The 26,389-nt window shown below is 37.0% G+C and overlaps 1 pseudogene; it reads right to left on the bottom strand.

The window, feature by feature from the left end:
- Positions 1 to 26,389, bottom strand: part of LOC112302820 (TIP41-like protein) — a 194,600-nt pseudogene that overhangs the window by 41,137 nt on the left and 127,074 nt on the right.

The following is a 26,389-nucleotide window of genomic DNA, read 5'->3' as shown; positions in this document are numbered from 1 at the left end:
CAAAAGTATCTATGTGTATCATCTTTATCATTACTAGCATTTTTTAATGTTTGTGGGAAGCCTGCTCATCACTATTTCAATTAATTGTGTAATCACCCCCATTTTATAGACGATAAAATCAGACTTAGAAAGGCTAAATAACTTCTTCAAGGTCCTGTGACAGGCCTGGGTGGCAGAGCGGAGAGGTAAACCCCAGCCTGCCTGAAACCCAGGACCTAACACCACACAGGCTTCCGTACTGCTTTGTAAACTGCCCTGTTTGGTAACAGTAGATGTGACCATATTTATATGTATACTGTAGCATATAAAAATGTGATGTTAATGGTTTTATAAAAAACACTGCATGAATTCCCTGAAATATTTTTAACTAGTCCCTATTATCAAGTATTTTGGTTGTTTCTATTTTTTCTTTATTAGGAGCAATGTTCTAATAAAGAAATTTGTAAACACCTTGGCTAATTTGTCCCATTATTTACTCAGGATGAATTCTAAAAAGTAGAAATGGAATTTCTAAATCAAAGTCTATGCATCTCTTACCCCGGCGATTTTCAAGCAGTGTGCCAGGGTACACTGGTGCCCCGAGAATTGTAAAACCGTGCAATACCGGACGACTTGGTCCAGGGCACAGACCTCCTTTCCCTTAGATTGTCACATAAAAAATGCCATCGGCCAACAGAACAATAGAGCCATCCAGTGTGAATGATTCAAAATTATACCTATATTTTTGTCCGATAAGCAAAAACAAAAATTTTTTTTGTGCTGAAAAGCTTGAGTAATGAGTTGGAGTGTGCCATGAGGTGAACGGGGGTTGGGGGGCGGGGGTGAACCTCGCTGCTGTGTCCTGTCACACCGCCCTCCAGGCAACCATGCTGCTTTAGCTATGACTGAAAGTCCATATAAGCACCCCTCTCCCCAGTGTCTGCCAACGCTGGGCGTAGGTTTCTTTTAAATCTTCATCAATTATACACTGTTCTAGTTTCTTTTTAAGTAAAAGAAATAAATTGTTTTTACTCTAAAATTTCAAGACCTTTTAGAGGAATTGTAGAAGCTGAATAAAGAATTCTAGGAAATACCATTTCACACTGAGACTCGCCGTATGTTAGAGTGATTTTTCACCAGCACTGCAATAAATCCAAGCCCTTCAGAATAAATCATTGTCACTTCCACCAGTTGGCCGTTCACACTAACAATTGTGCCCCCCCCTTTAGCTTATTAAATAAATGTTCAATCTCTTAATTTAAAGTTAACAAACTTAGATGGACCAATTCAATTAAGAGACATTAATTATTGCTTATGATTTATCATTCCATAAGATTTTTTTTCTTTTAATCTTCACATGTCTTTTCAATGCCAGAATATAGAAGGGAATATTCAAAACATTTAGAGGTAGCTTAGATTCTAAAATGAATTGAACTGTTCTAGTAATGTTCTGAATCTGCAAAACAGTGAGAGCAAAGAGGAGAATTAACGAACTGGTTAGGATTACTGAATCATACAGGACTGGATCAACCTCGGCTGCCAGTGAACATGGATTTCCAAGACAGGGAATGAAAAATGAATTGCTTCCCATGTCTGCACAGTCCTGGCCATCATAACGTTGCTGCCAGCCAGTATTGCTGTGGTTCGTTCCCTTCCATCTAAATTAAACATTAGTCAGGTGTTGATTTTATTACTTGAACTAGATTATTGATATGCCGATCATGCATAGCTCACAATTACCTTTAACTCCATTCCCTCTCAGGCAGGGAGATGTACAGACTATAGACTGACAGCAATGTGAGCCGAGAAGCACACTGCCCCAGAAATACACAGTAATGGAAAACCTTCCCAGATCCTTCTCAGAAGTTCACTTGTGAAGGAAAATATGAGTGAAGAAATGCTGCAAGAAATTGTCCGATCAATTCCCCTAGATACTCTACATTTTGTGTTAAATGAAGCCTGCTCAGACATTCAACATTATAATAAGCTAGGCTATTGAAGTCCTCACCACATTTTACTATAAAGGAACTTGAGTATTTTCCATGCAACACAAGGTGTACTTTTTTGTGAAGGCCAATGGGATTACTCTCTCTCAAGCCGCAGATCCAGAGGCACTCTGTTCTCTGTGAGAAACAGATGCTTTGTGTCACGAATACCCTGTATCACATAACTGATGTTTCTGTCTTTGAGGAGCCTATCAGGAGGCCCCAAAACAAATTTAACAAAAGTTTGGAAAAGCATCCAGGACCTTTTGATATAGATGGAATGTACAAACCTCAAACTGTATCTTTTCTATTCTTTTTGTATATTGGTTTGCTAATTTTTTCTCCTTTACTCATGTTTCTTTCTAGGCAGCCTCAAGTCCCATTGAAAATTAGTGGGATGTGAGTAGCTTTACAAATACAATAATTATCTTATTTGAATGTTGACCATATGGAATTAACATTTTTATGACTTTAAGTGGTTTTCTAGCTAGAAAGAAGGGGAAGGAAGATGGTGATATCACTTTAGGCAGTAATTTAAAAACAGTAACCATTTAAATAGATGACATGGAAATTAAAAGCAAAAGCAAATGCAAAATTCACTTTGCAGTTTGAGGCATATATGCAGTCCCAAAAAGGGAGGTGGGCTCGGAAGTAGAGGGAAATGTGGTGTTACTTAAAATTAGGAAGGAAGACTCACACTTACAATGAAGGGAACAGGGGATTCTAGTGCCCAGAATCTGGGAAGACCCAGTCAGGGGAGAAGGTCTGATCTTGTTTCCGGAGGTAGTGCTCTCGATGGCCAACACTTTACCTAAAACCTCCAGGTGCTATAGTTCCATTTGAATGTGTGGGGATGGGAACAGAGACAAATGACACAGAAAGCAAAGTGGGCGACAGAATTAAAGTTGTTATTAGTGCACTGATAATAACTACATTACACACTCACAATAAATATTTGTTCCAGGACAGATTTGACAGGGTGGGAGTGAAAAGCGTCTGTACTAAAGCCCTCCACAGTGATCAGTAAGACTCCCACCCTTCCCTTCTCCTCCTGGAGATACCCTGACCCTGTCTTGGAAAAGGAGCCTTGGTAGAAGCAAGAGCTGCCTCTACTCCCAACTCCAGCCCTGTAACCTGACACAGAATGGCGCAACCCAGTGCCTCCCCAACTGCTGAAACTGGAAAATAGAGTGAGGGCTGGAACAGGGAAATTATCCAAGACTGACTTCTATGCTTGACAACAAAAGCTTTGAGGTCTAGTGGAAAAAGCAACTTATTAGTCTGATAAGAGTTTTTAGGGTGATTCTGTCACTGTTCTGAATGTCCTTAGTCACTTAACCTTTCTCGACCTCACATTTCTCATCTGTAGGGACGGATAGATGAAACACCCGGGAAGCACCAAGCACAATGCCAGGCAGAGACTATGACCATTAAAAAATGATCCTTCATTCATTTAAACGTCAGTCCATCACGTGTTAGCTAACCAGATCTCCTAATAGGCTTTTATTTAAGAGTGCACGGCATTTAGGGAGATAACCCTACAATACCGTAATTGTACCCCCTAGATGGAATTACATTGTTAGTACATTATTGAGAAATATTCAGGAATATAGACATTATATTTCTTAGTGCAGAGTCCCACAACTACACAGAGAGGTGGAGTACATTGTACAGTTAACAAGCTCTGTGGGTAGTGTCTGAGAACAGCATATGGAACCATTGATTCCGTGGAGCATGTTCTAGAAGTAAGCAGGGCTAACACTTTCACAGTATAACCTACTAGAACACACACACACACACGCACACACCCACACTTGTTTGACTACTCTTCAGAAGCTGAAAACTGACCAACCCTAGCTTTTTTAAGCGGTTTTCCTTCTTCCTTTTAACCTCTCCTTCTTTGTCTTCCTCACTGAACCTCCTCCTTCCTCGTCATGTTTTTGTTCTGTCCTCTCACTCGGCAATTGTATCCACCTTCCCAATGTCAACTCATTGTAGGTGCATATCTTCTGTTCCAACATTTCTCCTAAAATCCAATCTTTACTCTGAGTTCCTGTTTCACAGTATGTCCTTCGTGCCCCACCATCTTTTCAGACTTAGGAGGGAAAGAAACTTCCAGGTTGTCTTGCCTTCAAGGAACTCCTGTGTGCAACAGAAAGCAAGGGCCTGAAACGGTTGACAGGGAGAGAACTTGAAGCAGCACAGAGGGAGAGGGGTCACCTGGACCAGCAGGATGTGGTTGTCGGGCCTGAAAGCTGAGCGCATTTCTAGAAACAAGTGGGCTCAGCTCTAGAAACTGAAGAAATTTGCAAGGACATCTTCAAGAAAAACATCATTTTGTTATGTATTTTTAAAGATATATACTATAATATCCTATTCATTGGGTTTTTTTCTTTTTAAAAGATGTTTAAAATGAACTCAGGGTGTAGTCATAAAAGAAATCCAAATTTAAGATACTAGAAAAAAGAAGTGTTCCGCCCATACTGTAGTGTATTTTATCTTGAAACCCTTGTCCTGTATTATTTTAGTCTTTCTACTCATATTTTACTTGAACATTGAAATTTTTGTATTTCTATAATTCTGTTTCTGTGTTACAATAAGAATTTCCAAGACAAATGTTAGATTTTCTCTAATGTGAATGTACCTCCTGGAACCCCCTGGTGGGGATGGTTTCCAGGGGTGATGAGCTTCCCTGAAAGCTTTGCCTTCTTTTTCCTTTTTTCTTTTTTCTTTCTCTTCTTTTCTTTTTTTCCCCCCCTATTTTTTTGATCGCAACATTAGAAGTGACATAGGCTGGAACAGCAGGAAGCCAAGACACGGACAGGAGAGAGAATGACTCGTCACTGCAGAGAGTGGATATGGAGTGGAAAGAGATGAAAAGGACTGGAGAGTTCATTAGGAGTCCGGAGAAAGCTAATTACCTTGTTCTTAATGGTGAATGGCTTTTGCAGAATGGGCAGCCGTAGAGGGAGGGGAAGGCAGCAGTGAGCTCCAAGTTTTAAAAACAGAGGGTCAATACAGGAAAGAAAAATACCACAGAACACAGAAGATCAAGGTTAGCTAGTGATTATGAATTGTCAAAGTAGGGGAAATTAGGTATTCATCTTTATATCCTCTCTCTCTCAAAATTGTTTAACACATATCTTGGAAGTAGGGATTAGAAAAAAATCTATCTATGATATTTTAAAATGACAATGTTTAGAGGAAGAATACAAAATAGGTTTATCTGTTCCTTTTTCAGAGCCACAATTAGAGGAATTCTAACCTTTTGACCTAAGTAGCAAGTCCCATGGCGCCACCTAGTGTCATCTATTGCAATTCCAGTAATAGAGCCTCCAAAAATCCTTGGTTTTTGTAACATGAAGTGATTTTCAAACCAAACCCACAGAGTAATGGGACGTGGCACAGAGACCGGAGCAGGTTGGGCGGTGGAAGCGTGTGGCAGTAATGGCAGAGTTTTCCAACGTTCCCGTTGAGAACTGATGATAACCTCGACCTGTCTGAGTCCTCGCTGGCGAGAAGTTACCCTGCATAGTTTTCTTAAAACGGAAGCTATTCCCACAAGCACAAAGACTATAGGGCAAGACAAGAGTCAGGTTTAACAAAGCCAGGTTGCGTGTTAGTGTGTTAAATTGCCAGTGCCTCAGAAGCATAAACACTAATAACTTATTTAGTTTAATTTCTAATTTCTAAATTATGTGGAAAATGTAGCACATATTTGACAGTGAGATAAGAGTAATGGACATATCGACATCTTACCCATCACATAGTTATATCTAGACCCTTTCTGTAGCTTACCAATAGGAGCAGTGACCAAGGGTCAAGGAGTGCTCTATTCAAGTTTGCGGATGTCCAAAGATGGACAGAAAAACAAAGGGGTGAGGGAACCCAGAATGCTAGGAAAGGCATCTTAGACAGGACCGAACGGAGTTCAGACTGGGCTGAGAAACCAGTGAAACCAGAGAGGGCTGGACTGTGGGTAGATTGCTCTGACATTGAATGTGAGAATTCACAGGCATGAGAAAGGCAGCAAGGTAAATAAGTCTTTACAAAGGAGAGTTCCAGAGAGTCAGCATCTCAGAGAACATCTCAGCAATGAGGTCCAAGACATGGTCACGTTTTGAGAATTTTATGAGAGACAGGAAAACACAACCTTATTTAATGTCATGCTGTATTCTAGACACTTTCACGTATCTGATCTCTTAATCTTTATAGAAATGCTCTGGGATATGTAGTGTTATCCCTATTTTATAGGTGATATTTCCACCAAAGTTCATAGTGAGACTAGAGTTTAAGAAGGGTCTCAGGTTGGATGCTAAGCAAACGATCTAGCATACCTAGTAACGCTAGCACATCCAAGGTGCTCAACTCGTATTGATAAAGGAACGTTAAGGCAGACAAATGTACCTGCTCTCAACTCAGAGGGAGGTTGATGTTAGAATGAGAGAATATGCCGAAAACAAGGTAAGCAATATTTGAAAGTAGGTCCTGAATTTAGGAACGAAGCTGCTGCTTTTCCTATTTAACTTGTCCTTCAATGCATGGGAGTCTAGATAAAATAAGGTAAATGAGATATTCCAGTGGTGACTTTTAAACCTCACATTTTGAAAACAACTTATTGTATGAAAGAAAAAAAATGGAACAATGTTTCTCAAAATCTGTGTCACAAAACATAAGCTCTGGGGAATAAGTATTCTTATTAATAAATATTAATAAGTATTAATTAGTATTCTGTGGTAAAATGTCTAAAGAATTGGTAACTTGATTTGGGGAGTTTCAGTGCACATTAGCTTGGTAAAGGCTCTGAGAGGGCCCATGGTAACATATCTGTTGAATTTGTGTAACCTATTATTGTCCAATCTCATTGACCTGAGGGTACTTTTCCCCCTTGCAATACATGTAACATTTATTTATTTGTATTCTTTTACTTTGGGATATATAATGCTGAATAAGATTTATTATCACTTGACCAAAATAAAGACTCATTGTGGGAGATGCTTCAATTTGAGAAAACTCATAATCATTTTTGCTCTAAGCTAACCACATAAACAGTCCAACACTACATATATTAAATTTTTTTGTAAAAAATATCGAGTTTGTGTGCTAATCAGAACTTAGTCTGTAATTGATTTTCTTTGTAGCTGTACTGTCCCTTCTAGTTTTGATGGCCCGGGAAATTTGTAATTAGTTACATACACTTGTGTGATCTTGCAAGAAGGGGCGATTGGCAGGTACTTATAATTTCATATCTTTAATAATTTTCAAAGCAAGACTAAATATTTTCCAGTGTGTTTATCTTCATTTACATTTATAAAAGAAGAGATAGAAGAAACAAGGAAGATGAAAAGAGTGTCAATATTTAAAAAATTATAAAGTGTATTGGTTGATCCCTACTTTTACACACACTGCTATGAGAAATTTAGAATATTAGTAAGATTTAAAACTTCTTGCATATTTTCAGGGTTGTTGAATCATATGTTTACAAACAGAAAATGTTTTTTATTTCTAAAAGAAAATATTCCTCAAAGTAAAGGTGTCTGCTTCTACACACTGATGAAACGAAGTGTGTTGCTACTGAGGAGTGTTACTGTGATCTCAAGCTTAAATCCATATGACAAGAAGCTCATTATTTTATGCAGTAAAGCACTAAAATCCATGATAACCCCAACAAAATAGTAGAATTTACAGCATAATCAAAGCTGATGTGTGACAAGGGAGATCTTTTCCTCATAATAAATGAGTTGACTCAATTTTGGTTAGACAAATGTCTTACTTGAACACTCATTTGCATATTTTAATTTGGCAAAAAACCACATGTACTTTGTTTTTTTAAAATTTAAGTGGCAGATTTTCCAGAGGTGCTGACCTGCTGAAATTTAAATTAAAATATAAAAACATTATTTGGCCCTGACTGGTGTGGCTCAGTGGACTGAGCACCGGACTGCAAAGCAAAGTGTCACTGGTTCGACTCCCAGTCAGGACACATATCTGGGTTTCAGGCCAGGTCCCCAGAAGGGGGTGTGTGAGAAGCAACTTCACATTGACGTTTCTCTCCCTCTCTTCCCCTCTCTAAAAATAAAATCTTTAAAGAAATAAATAAAAACATTATTTGTATTCATCAGCTTTCATTTATGCTTGAACATATGTCTATAATACTCTTGAAATTTACTGAATTTGAGGGTGGTGATTTTCTTTTAGTTTTCCTCCCCCAACCTATAAAATATATTATAGACATATCAGCAAGGCTTTAGATTATCGACATTATTTTCCTTATTTCTTTTTCTTATTCTTCTTCCTGCCTGAACTTAAATTCATAAAAGGGCATTAAGATCATCATAAAACTGACAAAAAGAAATATTGTATGTCAAGTGAAATGACTTAGTTATTTTTGAAGATTTAACAATCTAAAAGTGCTTTTATTAAACAATACTGCCATAGAAAATTTCAACAATTAGTTTATTAACATTATCATCTTTATTATCTTAGAAATTTTACTTAAAAGTAGAAATATTTTTCTACTTTTTTATAGACATTTCAATCATTTTTGTTACTTATATCCTACTGTTCTTTAGCCCAGTTACTTGGCATTTTGAATAATATAAAGTTTATAAATGGAAAAATTAAAGCAATATTTCTTGAAATCTGTTCATGAAATGTAAATTATTTTGAAAACAGAAGGAATTTAGATTTTTCCCCCCAGAATGTTAACTTCATGACACTTATCATAAAATTTTACACTGCATTTTATTTTAGCAGTGTAACTACTTGCATAGTACTGTGCTTGGGGCTTGTTATAGGGTGGGGGTCAACTCTGACTTAAGGGTTGTGTGTTCTCTAAACATCTTCTACAGTGTCAGTAATGCTCATTTTCATATACATTTGCTTCCAGTTGGTTTGGAAATGCTCTTTTTAGTTAGGTAGAATCACACGGAGAGGTGTCATGAGCAAATGTTTTGCCACGTCTTTCCTGTAAGCTGCCCTCAACGCCCCATCAGGTCACCTCACCCAGGCCTCAGGAACCTAAAGCTCCGGGCTACTTAAATGGCCACCAGCCTTATAGGCAACACCAGCACCAAGGACAAACAATGAGTCAATACAGGTGACTGACTAGTCACTCAGCTTTCATTCATGCAGGTTCAATCCAAATCTATAGTAACCCAATGCCAATAATAATCACTCAAACAATCAGCAATAATGCCGGAGAAGAGAACTGGGGATAACCAAGTCAAATCCCAAGAGTCCAGATCAGAACCCGGGTCTGGAAGTCAGTCAGGGAACCTCTGGAAAGGCAGAGTCTGCAGTGCTTTGGAGTCAGCTAGAGTAGAGTTGAATGGGGCAGCGTGGCGTCTCTCTGTCCCTTTTGGCTGCCTTCGCAGTCCATCTGAATGCTCCTCTTGCACAGTCTCTTGTGCACATATTTTCCTGTGTTGTTTACATCAGCTTTCATAGGCACATGTTGTTTATATCATTCTTTTGCCCTTGCTCAGAGGGGGTGGTGTTACCCTTCATTTAAGTGCATGTTGTTTGCCACACTATACTGTGCAAGCTGGAGGCTCGAGGGGATGCATCATCCCCCCGAGTAATTGTTCTGCTGTGCATGTTCTAAATCATGGCTTCAGTCCTGCTCTCCAGAAGAGGCTATGTTTCAGTGAATGAGAGATTTTCCATTCAACTATAAGAAATATCTCAATGCAGTATTCCATCAAACCAACAATTTTCAACTGATGTGCTGCATGAATTTTTAAAATGTGCAATACCTGAATATTTAGTCAGGGGCACTGACCTCTTTTCCCTTAGATAGTCAAATAAAAAAATGACAATGGGCAACACAACAATAGCAGCCCACTGTGAATGGACCAACATTACACCTCTTTTTTTGGTCAGATTGGCAAAAACTATAGTATATTTTTGGTGCGCCACAGAATTTTAGTAGTTTATGTGTGCCATGAGATGAAAAAGGTTGAAAATAGCTGCATCAGACCATTGGTTTACCCAGCTTTGAAATTATTTTACTGACCAGAATAACAACTACTAACTACCTACCCCCCTGAAACTAGGCCAAGAATGTAGAGCCTGGGTAGAGGAGAGATAGGACTAATCTCTGTGATTCACACGATGGAGCAATGAATAGTCAGAAGCAAAAGCAGGATTGTGAGTAAGACAGAAAATGAAACAATATAATGTCAACAGAAAGGAGTTAGCCAGCAGTCAACTCTAGACATGAAACCAAAGGAAACGATCCCCACAGGAATAAGAACTACTCAACTTCAACCCACTGTGTAGTTTTTGTTGCTGAAAATGCATTAAAATCAGTACTGGGGCCATTAAACTTATTAGGCATTTTTAGCTTTCCACGTTTTATTTAGACAATTAAAAGTCTCATGATTGGCCCTGACTGGTATGGCACAGTGGGTCGGGCTTCATCCTGCAAATTGAAAGGTCTCTGGTTCGATTCCCGGCCAGGGCACATGCCTGGCTTGTGGCCCCGGTTCCCAGTTGGTGATAACCAGTTGATGTTTCTCTCACACATAGATGCTTCCCTCTTTCTCCTTCCCTTCCCAACTCTCTAAAAGTAAGTAAATACAATCTTAAAAAAAAAGTCACGGTTGTACACCAGAACTTTGAAAATTATTATCCATTTGATTATTTCAACCAGTATTTTTAGGAAATAATATTTCATATAAAATAATATCATCCAAATTAGTAGGAAAAAGACAAACATAATTAAGACAGACAAAAGATAAAAATTAAAATAAACATATACAACAATGCCTAATTACACAGGTAATTAAATGTAAAAGCTGAAGCAATAAACATATTTAAAATATATTAAAATAGAAAGAGAAATGAGTTAAATGGCAGTATTTCATGCTGGTAAAAGTTAAGGAAAATGGTCAGATACTTGTACTGTTAAGTGATGATGTATGTTTTAAAACAGTTTTTCAAAAACATTTATCTTGCAACTTAGTATATTTACTTTTAGGAATTCTAAAAAAATGAACAGATGTATAAACATACATGTATACAGATGTTCATTGAAAACCGCTATGCAGATTTTTTAAAGATTGCACATATATAAATACACATCTATATGATGAAAAAGATGAGACATTAAAAGTGCTAACACATAAAGTGGGAAAAAAGTTCATATACACTGCCAATTTTTGTAAAAATGTGTGTGCTCACAAAATATAAAATAATACTAAGGTCTTTCTGGGTAATTCCAACCATTTTTGATATAATGAGAATGGTTTGCACGATATCCATGTAACCTGGCAGACAAGGAGAGTGGACTGGAATGCACATGCGTGAACAATGACAGCTTCACTGTACTAGTCAGTGGGGGTGCTAGACGCCGTTGAGTGAGCATGTGCACTGTGTGACTGTCACATTCAAAATATCTGAGTAGGGCAATGAATATGCATCAAATTTTGCATTAAGCTTGAACATTCCTTCATAGAAACTATTTGATCACTCAGAAGGCTGGAACTATGGGCAACTGGTGATTGACAACCTCGTCACAACCAACCCGCTCAAACATCATGTCTCATGCAGAGTTTTGGGGCCAAATATCAAGTCACCCAGATGACTCAGCCCCCTTACAGCCAAGATTTGGTGCCCTATGACTTCTGGCTTTTCCCAAAACTAAAATAATCTTTGAAATCACTCATTCAGACTGTTGATGAGATTCAGAAACATATGACAGGGCAGCTGATGGTGACTGGGAGAACTGTGTGAGGTCCCAAGATGACTACTTTGAAGGGGACTGAGGCATCATTGTTTCTTGTCCTTTGTCCTATGTACAATGTTTCTTGTATCTTGTATCTTCTTCAATAAATGTCTCTTTTTCATACTATGTGGCTGGATACTTTCTGGACAGACCTCATCTACTTTCGTCAGCATTATACTTATTCTGTATAAGGAACTCTTCTGAGTACTTTACACCTGATAAACTCATTTAGTCAACACTATGAAAAAGATACTATCATTATCTGCATATAAAGATTTGGAAGCTGAGGTGAAAACTCACTAAGTCACTTGCCGAGATGTTAAGAAAAGAGTAAGCCACAGAGTCAGGATTTGAATCTAGACAGAAGGGGCAAGTTAGAAGTAATTGAAGAGCAGGCAGGAAAATCCTTGCTGGGTGACCCAGAAACAATGGGACACCAAGGGTATCTAGCTAAAAGGCACCTGACTGAAACTTTCTTGTTTACCAAACTTAATTCAAATTAGACTAAGGGGATGTCCTAAGCTTTTCTTCCTGAAGCAGGTTTCTCTGTCTGAATTTCTTGGGCAGGAAAAGGCAAAGGTGGGGTTGAGGGTAGGAGTCAAAGGTTCTTTCCAAGCTTTTTGTTTCTTAATAAACAGCTTAAAATCAATATCCCTAAAAGTGGCTTCAGGGTGGCAGAATTTCGGTCCCTTCAATACATTTCTTCTATATTCTCAAAATGTATTATATGTGTGTATCACTTTTCTATCAAGCAAAACATTGTGGAGCTAACTACGTGTTAGAAGAAAAAACAACTGCAATTATGGGGAAAGACAGATGTTGATTCAGGTCTAGTGAAAAGGGAATGCCTCAGACAAACAGTGTAGAACTAGCAAATAAAAATGTCCTGAAGGTTTACATTATTGTGTGTTCAAGTCAATTTAGTAAATTTCTTAATTAGTTAATTAAAGTATAAATGGACTATAAAGACAAGGAAGGCTGACAGTATCAAATTTAGAAATTATAAAAGTAATTTTACATTTGGACGTGTCTATACCACTAAACTGCTTTGCATTTCATACCGCAGTTACAGTGGTGTCTAAGGTAGTGCCTAGTGTTCAATCCATATGTGGAATATATTAAACAGTAATGCATTTGGACTGGAGAGGTAATGGCCTATATTGAACAAAATACTACACTGCTTTTTTCAGTTGTCATTTTAAATAAATAAACCAGCATTCATACAGATATATAAGCATTTAAAAATCCCTTTCAATCTCATTTTGCAGCTCTCAGCACTTTTGGTAGTTAGTGAGAAGAGCATTAAAAATCTTTCAACTTAAAACTCAACCTAAAATACCATTCATCAGCATGTTATTCATCCATAGCAACATCACATGAAATGGGAAAAATACACACTAAGCACACAATTGACAAACACGCCTTTTGGGGTAGAAATGTGCTGCTTCATTTATTTTTTGATGAACAAAATATATGTATCAGCATTCAATCAATTAGTATACCCACCCTCTCCTCCAGAATACAAAGGGAAACTTGAACTTGATAGTTTGGATTTGCTTTTAATTAGTAGGAAATAATATAAAAAATTGTTTGCCTGACTGATATTGCTAGAATACATTGTTAAGGTGTAGTCATGCCATATTTGAATCAGCTTGTTATACAACAATTTTACTTAAATGGAGGAACTCCTCTTGTATCTGGTTTGTATATAATAATGTTTTGTTTAACTAACTATAAAACTCCAAAGCCATATTTTTTACCTTGACACCAGTGATTACTATATCAAGACAGCTTTACTCTCTTAGACCTAGCATTTATATAAATAAATGTTTACATAGATTTCCCAAAGATAAGATTAATACAATATATTACATTAATACAGTTTATATTAATCCACAGATTAACCCATAGATTAATCTAAGGATTAATGTAAATTGGCACAGATTAATACAATTTACATTAATTCATATATTAATATAAGTTGGCATGTTTTCTATGTCCATCTCTCCTAGATAAACCAGATGTATCAGTCAACAGAGAAATATAAGTAGTATAATTAACAGAAAACATATTAAATAGCAAATGGACGCAAAGTACACAGTTTTAGAATCTGCCCAGGCAACTAAACCTTTAAAACCCATTTTCCCTACCCACAGACTTCATTCCCTCTCAAGGCTGCCATCTGAGAAATAATACAGACCAGCACAGCTATGGGTGGCACAGGCTCCTAGCACAAAGGATTTAGCGCCCCTATGATTTTATTCCTTTCCAAGCTCACAGTGCAACTCGACAAGGTGTGGGCTCACTACTTTCCCAGGACTAGTCTTCGCACAGGCCAGGAGATACTCCTCTCCCTCTCTACTAGCTGAAATAGCCTTTATTTCCTCACCTTTTTATGTCAGTTATTGATATGTTGATTTCAGTTTAAAAATTCTCAGGTAATGCGGTAACCACTGCTAAGCTGGCTTGCTTTGAAGCTGTAAAACATATCACAGCATCACCACAGGCAAACCCAAATTGGGGTCCCTAAGTGTTCCGTGGCCTGCAGATTCTTGACCTTGCATAGGAAAGAATTCAAGAACAAGTGACAGTGAAAGCAAAGCAAGTTTCATTTAGGTTGAGAGGAAGAGCCCAGGGCACGGGTTCCTGGAGGCAGGATCAGTGTGTATGCCTGAGGTCCAGCTGCCACTGCCCACTGCTCCCCTGGTTGCGAGTCTCATGCGGCGCTGCTGTGAATGAAGCACATGTGGGCAAACTCTTGAGTTGTGACCTGTGTCCGGTTGGTTCTTGGGATTTAATGTGTTTCCGAGAATGGATTATTCCTCAGATAGTGGTGCCAAACCCTGTCTCCACCTTCTGGTTGTGAGGGGGTTTTGTCCCTAATCAGTCCATTCCAGACACATCATGGAGTTTCTCCCCTTTGGCTTCCCTTCCACTCTGGGTGTCAAGTTTCCTTATAATGATGATATAATGAACTTAGGGATTGTTTTCTGGTCAATTTTTTCTTCATCTTGTTTGATCTGGTTTTGGCCAGTTCTCGCTGTTGAATTCTGCAACCACCATAGGAATTTCCTGCCATACGATGTTTCCCTTTGGTCAGCTTAGAGGTGGGGGCACGGATTATGGCCTGTGATGTTCATTCCTACTTCCTCACCCCACTTGTCAGAGCTTTCCCTAACTTCTTCCTGTCCTGCCTCAACAGGAAAGCTCCATGTGCTAAATGCCAGAAAGGTGTTGAACTCAATTTCTTCCCTGGAAGTGCCCATCTTGTTTCTCTCACCCTTCATTGACTTGTCCTTTGCTCTGCTGGCCACTGCTGACTCTTCATTTCCTGTTTTACCGCCAGGTCTATGCAGTCTGTTCTCTGAGATTCTCTCTCCCCATGTTCCTTTTACCCTGACCTCTATGTATATATTCTTATGTCATATCTTATTATATACCATATGATCTTCAAAAAAGTATAAGATGTAATAGGTTATATATAATATACATTAATTAATTAAACTATAATAAGTATAATGGAAAAGTTTCAGGTGTTATTATGACTATTGCCCTTTAATCTTTATAGTAACAATTTATAATTCTGTGAAACATGTTATATGTTACTGGTATGAGTGAGGAAAATGAGTGCTAACTATTGATTAAGTGGTTCCTGGTTTTCGTTATAAAATCAGAGGGTTTACATGTGGTTAGCAGGGTTTCATGGTTATTTGTAGAAGTGGGAGCTGCATTAACAGGTATAACAGCATTTTCTGAAACTAGGAAATTACCATAGTTATGGACTGAATGTGTCCCTCTAAAATTTATATTTTGAGCCCCAGCACCCAATGTGAATGTATTTGGAAACAAGGCCTTTAAGGAGATAATTAAGTTTATATGAGGTCATAAAGGTGAGTCCGCCGTCCAATATAATTGGTGTTCTTATCAGAAGAGGAAGAGACAGCAGCATCCAGAACTGTGAGAAAATGAATTTCTGTTGTTCGAGACACCCAGTCTGTGGTCTTTTGTTATAATAGTCTTAGAAGACAATATAATCATTATAGGACATTTCTGCAGTGATGACTGTATGAGAACTAACAAAGAGGTGTCAGGCTTTAAAACCTCCTGGTAATCATCACCTATGAAATGATTACGCATGACCTAACTGGACTGCATTTGCTACTACAAAAGGACAACCCCAGAGCTTGGGGTTGGGGGTAGTCAAGGTGGAACTCTTGTTTGGCAAGTGTTTGCTGAACTCTTCTCTTAATTACCAACTGACCACGTAAGAACTTGTGTGTGTGTGTGTGCGCGCGCGCGCATGCGTGCATGTGCTTGGGGGTGGGGGGATACGAATGGGTGGGAGATTTAAAAATAAGAAAATATAAATTGTTGCTTGAAAATTCATCACACTGAATTTAAATTTTAAGTTTTCTTAAGTGTCTTCTATGTTGTTCTTCTGACATTAGTGCTTTTGCACTTGAGTCAGAGTGGCTGAAATCTTGGAGGGCCACAAACGCAAAGAATTCAGAATACATTCCATGAGTCCCATCTCGCATTAATATGTCAAGCAAATTTTCTATCTAGAAAGAATTCCTCTTAGAAAATACAATATTTCCATCTAAGTACTTGAAAGAAAAAAATTCTGATGAATCTCTTTTTTAAACTGAAAATTGGTAATGTTTTGTAACAAATAAAATTCATCCACATATTCTTTTGAAAAATGGGTTCCAGTTTAATTATAAATGCTGTTTCTTCCCTGCCTATTAATTGTCTAAATGGATACGCCTTGGGCCTTGAGAAGTGCAGTCTACATAATATGTGAGTTGAAACATCATAAAGGAATTCCTGGTGGAAATAGTTTAATATAAGTTTTGACACAGATATGGCACAGAAATGTCTGTCTGTGACTTAATTCCTTTATTAAGCTTTTATTTAACATGAACAATGTAACTGCCATATTATGTAACAGAAAGGAGAGAAATGAAAAGCCTTAACCATTAACAAACTGATTACACAGGCAACAAATTCAGGTTCATGTGTGAAAGATAAGCCATAAATAATGATTATTTGAGTGGCTTAATCTATATAAACAATGAAAATGATTACAAATGAGTGTAGAGTGACATCAGAATTTCTGGAAGAACCTGGAGCTGTATTTCAAAAGCACGTACACTGTAAGCACCCTTCTCATCATGCCCATGGCCAGAAACTTCGAATGAATACTTCTTTCTTCTTCTACCTTCTCATCTGTCAAAAAATGGATTGTACTCTGAAAAGATTCTCATATTTATCTTTTCCTTTTCCTTCGTACTTGAGTCCAACACTGCCCTCCTTCTCATGCCTGGATTACTTGAGTAAGTTCTTTGTCTCCACGAAACTCCAGACGTTTGCCTCACACCCATCCTTCCTTTTTCTAGTCTGCGTCCTCCTGCATCTTTACTCAGGTTTCTCACCAGCACTTAAAGTTAGGACCTATAGCCTGAGGCATCTGGTGTGAAACTTCCTGTCTGACAGTCAAACCTATCCTAGTCTAGTTTTATTTTATCCTTATGGTCCTTTAATTTCCAACTCCCTTTCTTCTCCAGGGCAGGTTTCTCATGCGTTTGCACTCATAACCTAGACCCTGTGCTCTCGTATCCACATTTTCCTTGTTCATGTCCTTTTCCTTGACTTGAATAGCGAAGATGAAGAGGAGCATGGATTCTCCTCTTCATCTGCTTCTTCATCCATTCTTCTAATTTTGGTTCACTTCTATCCCTTAACATCTTGAACTCTTCTAGTCTATATTGGCTTCCTTTTGCATACATACTAAAAATTATGGAGTTGAAAATTTAATTTTATGGTATGTTTTGTTTCCATTATTCTGGTATGTCATTTATAAGTTCTCTGAGAAGAGGGACTGTATCTATCTATCTATCTATCATCTACCTATCTAAACACACACACTTGTATATATTGTTGTGTCATCTTTTGTCTTATTTAACAAAACTTTTCTGTAAATATCTGACTGATTTGGTTATAACTAGCATATGAATACATGGTGCCAAATGTTTACCTGTTACTATAGCTTCGTATGTAATGATGATGTATATGAGAATGTAGTTACTTGAAGACTTGGGTTTACAGTATAGTCCTGACACAGTGTTTGTAGACTAGTCATTAATAATAATTGAGCTGATCATTTAAAACTTTATTTGAAATACAATTCTAGTTAAGAAAGCCAATAGACATGACTTTTAATAATCAAATAAACTGCATTTAGGGCGACTACATGTGTCCAAAGTAGAGGAGGAGAAACTGAAGATATCCAACTATAAATACACACAAGAAAGTTTTTTTTTCTTTTTAAATGAGCTATTTAAGTATAAATTTGCTAAGTTCAAGCAGAAGAAGGTGAGTTATTCAGATGATATGCTCTCGTTAGAAAGAAAAACCTCTGAGTAGATCACAATGAATATTAAAGACGGCACTGGTAATGCATGCCTCGCTGATTTGAATCTTTAGGAAGGTGATTAAGCACACTAAAAATCCATGTTTATGCATGTTGTTCTTTAATGAACTGCATAAAAATATGTGACAGATTAAAGGTACTTTCAGCATGAGAATTTAAAGCCCACTTTGCTATTTTGCCAAAGTATATCACTTCCCACGTACTAGTCCCCTGATTTTGATCTAGGCTGGACAATACTTCAGTAAACCTCTTTTGCATCTGTTTTTTCAAATAAATTTGGATGTGTCATTAAATTTTCTCAATTAAAGAAAAGTTGTGCTGTATTTTTTTCTGTACCATATCTTGTGTTTATCTAGTGGTTTGCCTTTTCTCAGAGCATTTCCATGTGCATTACTGTACTTAATTCTTTTGAGATAATTAAGGAAAGAGATTATTATATTCATATTATAGGTATGGAAGCTGAGGCTCAGAAAAATTAAATTACTTTTGACCTTATATAGTGGTGCAGATGAGAGTACACCCTTCGATTGTGATTTTTGCCTTTGAGTTCTTACAATTTAACTGAGAGTTCAGAATAATAAATAAATTAATTAATTAATTACCTTTAATTTAGGAAGATAATGGTACAAATATTTCAGTTCTAAACCTCATGTAAAAGAGGGTTTTCCTTTTCCCAATCTTCCAATTATGAGTGGGGTTTTTTTCTTTCACAAAATAATCAGTCATATTTAAGCAGCCAGTGATTGATGACCTTGGAGAAGTGACCAGTCTGATCTCAAGGAACATCCGACTTCCAAGAGGTGATCTCATCTCCTATAGCTCATCAAAGGTTTAGGCCTAAAACGTAGTCAAGTGTTAGAACAGAAACAAATATCAAAGTTTAGACTCAGACCCACTGTCTCACCCATCTCCGTCTGACACAGAGCAGTTCTTAGTGATCTGAGAGAAGTGAGTGTGATGACAACAGAGAACGCGCTTCAGGAAAATGTCTTTCACTGTAATCAGTGCACCCGTAGGACAGAGCTTTGCCAGGAAGGATGCTGGTTTACTGATGATCCCCAAACTGGAAGCAGGGTCTTTGACTTCCACAAAGGCTTATGTTCCCTCTATTGTGTGTAGGTGATGAGTCAATGACCTCATTAGTTGGTTAATAAACTTTGAATACTGAGTTTATTGTCATGATAAAATAAAACTTAGAAGAAAATCTTTCTGACACATTTAATGAGATGCATTGTGATGGTGGTGCTGCATAATAATTAGATAGAAAAGGTGAGAGAGGTGGCAAGGCCCCTGGAAAAGCTTTATATTCTTGAAAATTTCCTGTCATCCCTGAACTTAGGGTCAGATGGAAAGGAGGAGGAAAGAGTGTTTTATAAATCTGGACTTCCACAGAGATCAAACATGTTGGTTTGTTTAATTATAACTTACTTTTAATTGTATTAAATTTTAATTTTTTTTCCAAAAACATTTCTGGAGCTTCCTTTCTGTCTCACATTGTTTTTTTCTTTTTTCCTTTTGTGCTGGATAAATAAAGTCAATGATAGGAACTATACATGTTATTTATTAGGAGCCTGATCTGGGGCCAGTGTACTTCTGTGTGTTTATCCAATATTTTCTCACAATCTCCTGCCGCTGCTTTTGTGACTATTTCAATTTACTGATGTGGCAACAGAGACACAGAGATTTGAGTTGGAATTTAATTCCAGAAGTTAGTTAAATGTGTTCATGGTTCTAAGAACCTAGGAAACTGTCTGGCATAGTATAGGTATTGAATAAATAACAACAACATGATAACAAACACTCAATTAAAAATGTTAAATTTGGCAAATTAAGGTATTGGGTTGAGGACTTTGACTTCTGAAGCTACTAACTAGCAGAGGTATGTGAACAGACTTTTGGAGTCAGAGTGTCTTGATTCTATTTCTAGATGGAATACAACTTGGACAAGTCCCCAAACTGTCAAACTCAGCTTCCTTATGTTAGTCATGACTGTCTAATACATGCCTCCAAGGGCTGTTGTGCGGAATGATAAAGGATGATATGGACAGTGTTGTTGGTATAGACTAAATAGATCTTCAGTAAATACTGGCTATTATATTTATTACATTAGATTCACAAAAATATTTTTTTAATTTTTTGAAAATTAAACATTTTATTGTTTATGCTATTACAGTTGTCCCAATTTTCCCCCTTTTCCCCCTCCACCCAGCCCACACCCTATACCCACAGTCAGTCTGAACATTGTTGACTGTGTCCATGAGTCCTGCATATCTGCTCTTCGTCTAATTCCTTCACCTTCTTTCAACCAGTCCCCACCTCCTTCTACAGCTGTCAGTCTGTCCCATGTTTCTGTGCCTCTGATTCTATTTTGCTCATTTATTTCATTCATTAGATTCCAGTTTTAAGGAAGATTATATGGTATTTGTCATTCATTGACTGGCTTATTTCACTTAGCATAATAGGATCCAGGTCCATCAATGCTGTTAGAAAAAGTAAAATGCTTTCTATTTTACTGCTGCATAGTATTGCATTGGGTAAATGTACCACAGCTATCCACTCATCTACTGATAGACACTTAGGCTGTTTCCAAATCTTGGTTGCTGTAAATAATACTGCTGTGAACATAGGGGTGCTTATGTTATTTTGAAGTGGTGTTTTAGGATTCTTTGGATATACTGTTCCCAGAAGTGAAAAAACATGGGCAGTAAAATTTCAGATATCTTACATAGAAATATTTTTGCTGGTATAACTCCTACGGCAAGGAAAACAAAGGAAAAAATAAACAAATGGGTTACATCAAATTAAAAAGCCTCTGCACAGCTAAAGAAACCATGAGCAAAATGAAAAAGGAAGTCACTGTATGGGAGAACATATTCACCAAAGATACATCAGACAAGGTTTATATCTCTAAAATATATAAAGAATTTATATGCCTCAACACCAGGAAGACAAACAATCCAATTGAAAAATGGGCAAAGGATCTGGATAGACACTTCTCCAAGGAGGACATCCAGATGGCCAACAGACCTATGAAAACATGTTCAACATCACTACCCATCAGAGAGATGCAAATGAAAACCACAATGAGATACCACCTCACACCGACCAAAATAGCCATCAATAAATCAACAAACAATGAGTGCTGGCAAGAGTGTGGAGAAAATGGAACCTTCGGGCACTGTTGGTGGAAATGCAGACTGGTGCAGCCACTGTGGAAAACAGCATGAAGTTTCCTCAAAGCGTTAAAAATGGAACTGCCTTTTGACCCAGTGATTACAATTTTGTTAGATTTGGTGAAATCTAGACAAACTCCAGGTCAGGGTTCGCCCTCCAATCTATTTTCCTCATTTTCTTATTTTTGTGCGCCCTCCTATTTTTACTTAAATGGGGCCATTAGGATTGTGTGGTCAATAATTTTCATATAAAATCTTCTATCCTCCAGGTTATATGATATGAATGAATGAAAGCCTCTTCTTTGAAATAGGCTTTCCCAACATTTAGCATATGAGTCTGGGAATATCAATTCTCTCCCTTATTCAATTAATACCAATGAGGTCCTTTCTTCTGAGGTTCCCTATTAGTCTGTATATGTATTTCGCATAAGCCTCATTTTTGGTTCCATTTCATAGCCCTAAGCTTTCATGTATTCATCCTTGTATGTGTGTGTATGTGTGTGTGTGTGTGTGTCTGTATTAACCCTCTCTTTGTCATCTGCTTTTAATTTATGCTTATATTTTTATGTATCCTTGTAAGCGTCTTAAATCCTTTTTTAAGAAAAATGAGGTAGGATATAAAAAAAGGAAATGAAAAGTTTTAGAGTTCCGTGCAACAAATGGAACTGTTTTCATTTCCTAAGTTTCCTGCTTTTTCCTCAGAACTTTAGTTTTGGCTCAGTATTCATAGTTCAAACACTTACCAAAATGCAGGGGTCATGCAAACAAAGTTATGTTGCTTAGACAACACAATGTAGAAATTTGATCTTAAGGAAAACACAGTATTTAAGTCATTAATTTTGTATTTAAATAAAAGTAAAATAGCATATTTGGAAAGATACTTATCAACTTTGGTCACCTAATTATATCACCTTTCTGCTTGCTTGCCTGATGACTTGTAAAGTTATTTTTGATAATATATTCAGAATAGTGAGGTAACTTTATGATTTCAGATATAGACAAGTAGGTAGGTAGGAAGATAGGTGAATAGAGAACCAGGTATACTTGAAAATATAAAGCTGAATTTGTGACATGTTCTTTCGCAAACTTCTTTCCAAGCACATTGTAGTGAGTATAAAATACATTTGAAAACTTTAGGTGATAGGGATTTCTCAGTACAAAGGGCTGTTTTTTCTAAATCTTTTGTTACATCTAGAAATCCAAACTGTAACTTTGGCTTCCTGTGAAACATAGCTCACTCTAATTGTGTCAACATGCCCCTTCCTTCCTTCCTTCCTTCCTTCCTTCCTTCCTTCCTTCCTTCCTTCCTCCTTCCCTCCCTCCTTCCCTCCCTCCCTCCCTTCCTTCCTTCATTCCTTCCTTTTAGAAGTAGGACAGTTTACAATCTGGTTTTCTTTTTTCAGAAACACTTATCATGACCTTAACTTACCACATAAACCTTATAGTTTAAGGGAGTTTTGCCTGAGTGAAGAGCATATAAGTTCTTAGAAAAATTTAAGGATTTTGCATATGTACATATGTATTTGAGCTAAATATATATATATATATACTTATTTAACCTATTTTGACATAAAATAAGACATCAAATGAGGAAGAGGCAACTAATTTGTTCAATCAAATCATTTTCTTCTGATGATTACATATTTTCCATAGCACACAAATTGCATGCATATGAATGAATGCACATGATTCAGCCTGTGTTCCCTTGCACTTTGAATCTGTATGCCTTTCTTACAGTTTTTCCTATTTAAAAGTTTTTATTTTCTTATACTTTATGTACAGATACACTTGACTATTATTTAAGTTCTTACTATATTTGCCATGGTAAGACATTACTACTCTGACAAAAATTGCTGTTTTGTTTGTTCAGTAGATGCTGTTAGGGCTACATTGCTGAGCTCTAAACTGTCCCAACTTGGTGTAGAGTCAGACAGTATTGAATAATGTTTTAAATTAGTAAAAATATTATGGTTATTAAAACCAATTAGTGTCCTTTAACATTAAATCATTGTTAACGTTAAAATGAGTTCTCATGTCCTATTTTTAGTGCAGTCATCTTCGGTTCATTAACTACTGGCAGGAAAATACCCTAAATCTGATTAAGATAGTAGCTGGCTTGGAGAACTTACAGCATTCCGCATGCAAATCCTCTGCGAACCCACCACTGGAGTTTCTGAGGGGAAAAAAGAAAATCAGATTTCTGCTCTCTTTTTTACATGTATTTTATTGAGTATGCTATTATAGTTGTCTAAGTTTTTTCTCCCCTTTACCCCCCTCCACCCAGTACCCCCCCACCATCATTCCCCCATCTTAGTTTATGTCCATGGGGCATACACATAAGTTCTTCGGCTTCTCTATTTCCTACACTATTCTTAACCTCCCCCTGTCTATTTTGTACCTACCATTTTTGCTTCTTATTCCCTGTATCTTTTCCCCCAGTCTCCTCCACCCCTCCCCAATGATAACCCTCCACTGTGATCTCCATTTCTGTGATTCTGTTCCTGTTCTAGTTGTTTGCTTAGTTTGTTTTTGTTTTTGTTTTTTTTTTAGGTTCAGTTGTTGATTGTTGTGAGTTCGTTGGAACTTCACTGTTCCTATTTAGGATCTTCTTTTTTTTAGATTTGCCCTTTTAACATTTCATATAATAAGGGCTTGGTGATGATGAATTCCTTTAACTTGACCTCCTCTGGGAAGCACTTTATCTGCCCTTCCATTCTAAATGATAGCTTTCCTGGATAGAGCAATCTTGGATGTAGCTCCTTGCTTTTCATGACTTTGAATACTTCTTTCCAGTCCCTTCTTGTCTGGAAAGAAACTATTTCTTTTGAGAAAACAGCTGATAGCCTTATGGGTGCTCCTTTGTAGGTAACTGTCTCTTTTACTCTTGCTGGTTTTAAGATTTTCTCCTTATCTTTAATCTTGGGTAATGTAATTATGATGTGCCTTGGTGTGTGCTTCCTTGGGACCAACTTTTTGGGACTCTCTGAGCTTCCTGGACTTCCTGGACGTCTATTTCCTTTGCCAGTTTGGGGAAGTTCTCCTTCATTATTTTTTTCAAATAAGTTTTCAATTCCTTGTTCTTCCTCTTCTCCTTCTGGCACCCCTATGATTTGTATCTTGGATTGTTTAAAGTTGTCCCAGAGGTTGCTAAGGCAATCTTCATTTTTTTGAATTCTCATTCATTCATTTGAGGTGTGTGAGGAATTTAACCTGTGGTTATCAATACCAAAAACCCCATAACAGTTAATTCTTAAATATGCAATCTATTTCATTTATAATAAACCCTTATTCTACTCAATGTAGAACCATCTTTTTTATTAAACTATAATGGGAGTATTATTTTGCAATACATTTTTCCTTAAGATTTTCCCTCAAGATTTTCCCTCATTCATAATTATAAAAATTTGTTGTGTGAACTAGCCTCTAAGCTACTCCACAAGGTTCAACATTTCAATTCCAATAGCTTTATAGAAAACATTAATGAAGGATGCTAAAAGTTGTTTGATAATAATGGTTTGTTCCCACTTTAAGAATAACATAGGTACCCAGGCCAGTGTGGCTCAGCTGGTTGGAGCATTGTCCCATAAACTGAAAGGTCACGATTTGATTCCCTGTCAGGGCACGTGCCTGGGTAATGCATTTGGTCTCTGGTTGGGGTGCTTACAAGAGATAATTGATTAATGTTTCTCTCTCCCATTGATGTTTCTCTCCTTCTCTCTCTGTTCCTTTCCCATCTCTCTAAAATCAATAAGCATGTCCTTGGGTGATAAGTAAAAATAAAAATAAATTAAGAATATCATAAGTTTCCCTAAAACAGTGACTTCCAAAGGCTAGACAGAGAAATGGGGTTGGGATTACTATGTCAGAAAATTGTAAATAAATACACATATTAAAGTAACATAATAACATATAATATATGATATATAATATAGAGTATATCATATATGCTATGTCTCTTTAAAAAGCCTACAAAATGATTTTTACAAAAATCTTAGGAGCACATTTTGAGAAAACAGGTCTACTATAATACATTACAGTACATGGTTTCCTAAGCTGGGTTTAAGAGTTTAGATTTAAACATATCTGTGTCAAATGTCTCAGTCCATTTCTGCAGTTGATGGAGAGAGTATGTGACACAGTGAAATCACCAAACCTCAGTGTCATGAGCACACACCAGAACCTGGATGTGACTCCCATGCTCTACAATCTAGAAATTCCTCAAACTGAAGTGGACTCAGATCTGGAGGACCATTTAGAGATTCATATGAAGTAGTTCTTGGTGTGGAGTCTTTTCCTGTAAAGTAAAAACTGTAATACCTTCAATCATCTGAAAAATATGTTTTTCGGGCTGGGGAAGTGGGATTCCAGCTTTTATTAGGATTTCAATAATATTATTATATTCAGATATTATTGCTATATATTTCAATAGTTAATTAAAATGCAGCAAGGTGGGGATTGACCATGGGGGCAGGAGACAGCAACGGGAGAAAATTGGGATGACTGTAACAGAACAATAAAATAAATTTTAAAATGTATTTCCTTCATTAACTATGGCATAATACCATTAAATAAAGAATGCACTACCACATCTCCCAAAACAAACCTATTATTTTATTAATTGATTTTGAAATGTCATAATGACACAAACCTCAGTATTTCTATGGCATTCCCTGTTATTAATATGTCTTAGGTTATTTACCTTAAAACACATTTAAGACTATAGAAATTTCACACATTTTCATTAAAAAATTAGGAATAGAAAATATGCTTTTTTCACATAGCTTATCTATATTATTGAGGACATTCTTATTATTTCATTATTTACATCAGGATTTGGCAAAGTACACCTATGTAGCAAAGCTACCTGTTGTAAAAAAAGTTTTATTGAGAAACAGCCATGCTCACTTGTTTATCTGTTTTCTATGGCCTCTTTTACACAACCATGGCAGAGTTGAGTAGTAGCAATACAGACCGTATGACCTGAGAAACCTAGAATGTACTAATAGTTTCTTTAGAGAAAAGTTTGCCAATGATCAATTTAGACATCCAAGAGAACAAAAGATAATTATATATTGTCTATATTACTAAA

Source organism: Desmodus rotundus, chromosome 1 (assembly GCF_022682495.2).
Source record: "Desmodus rotundus isolate HL8 chromosome 1, HLdesRot8A.1, whole genome shotgun sequence".
NCBI lineage: Eukaryota > Metazoa > Chordata > Mammalia > Chiroptera > Phyllostomidae > Desmodus > Desmodus rotundus.
This window is presented reverse-complemented; position numbering and strand designations above follow the sequence as displayed.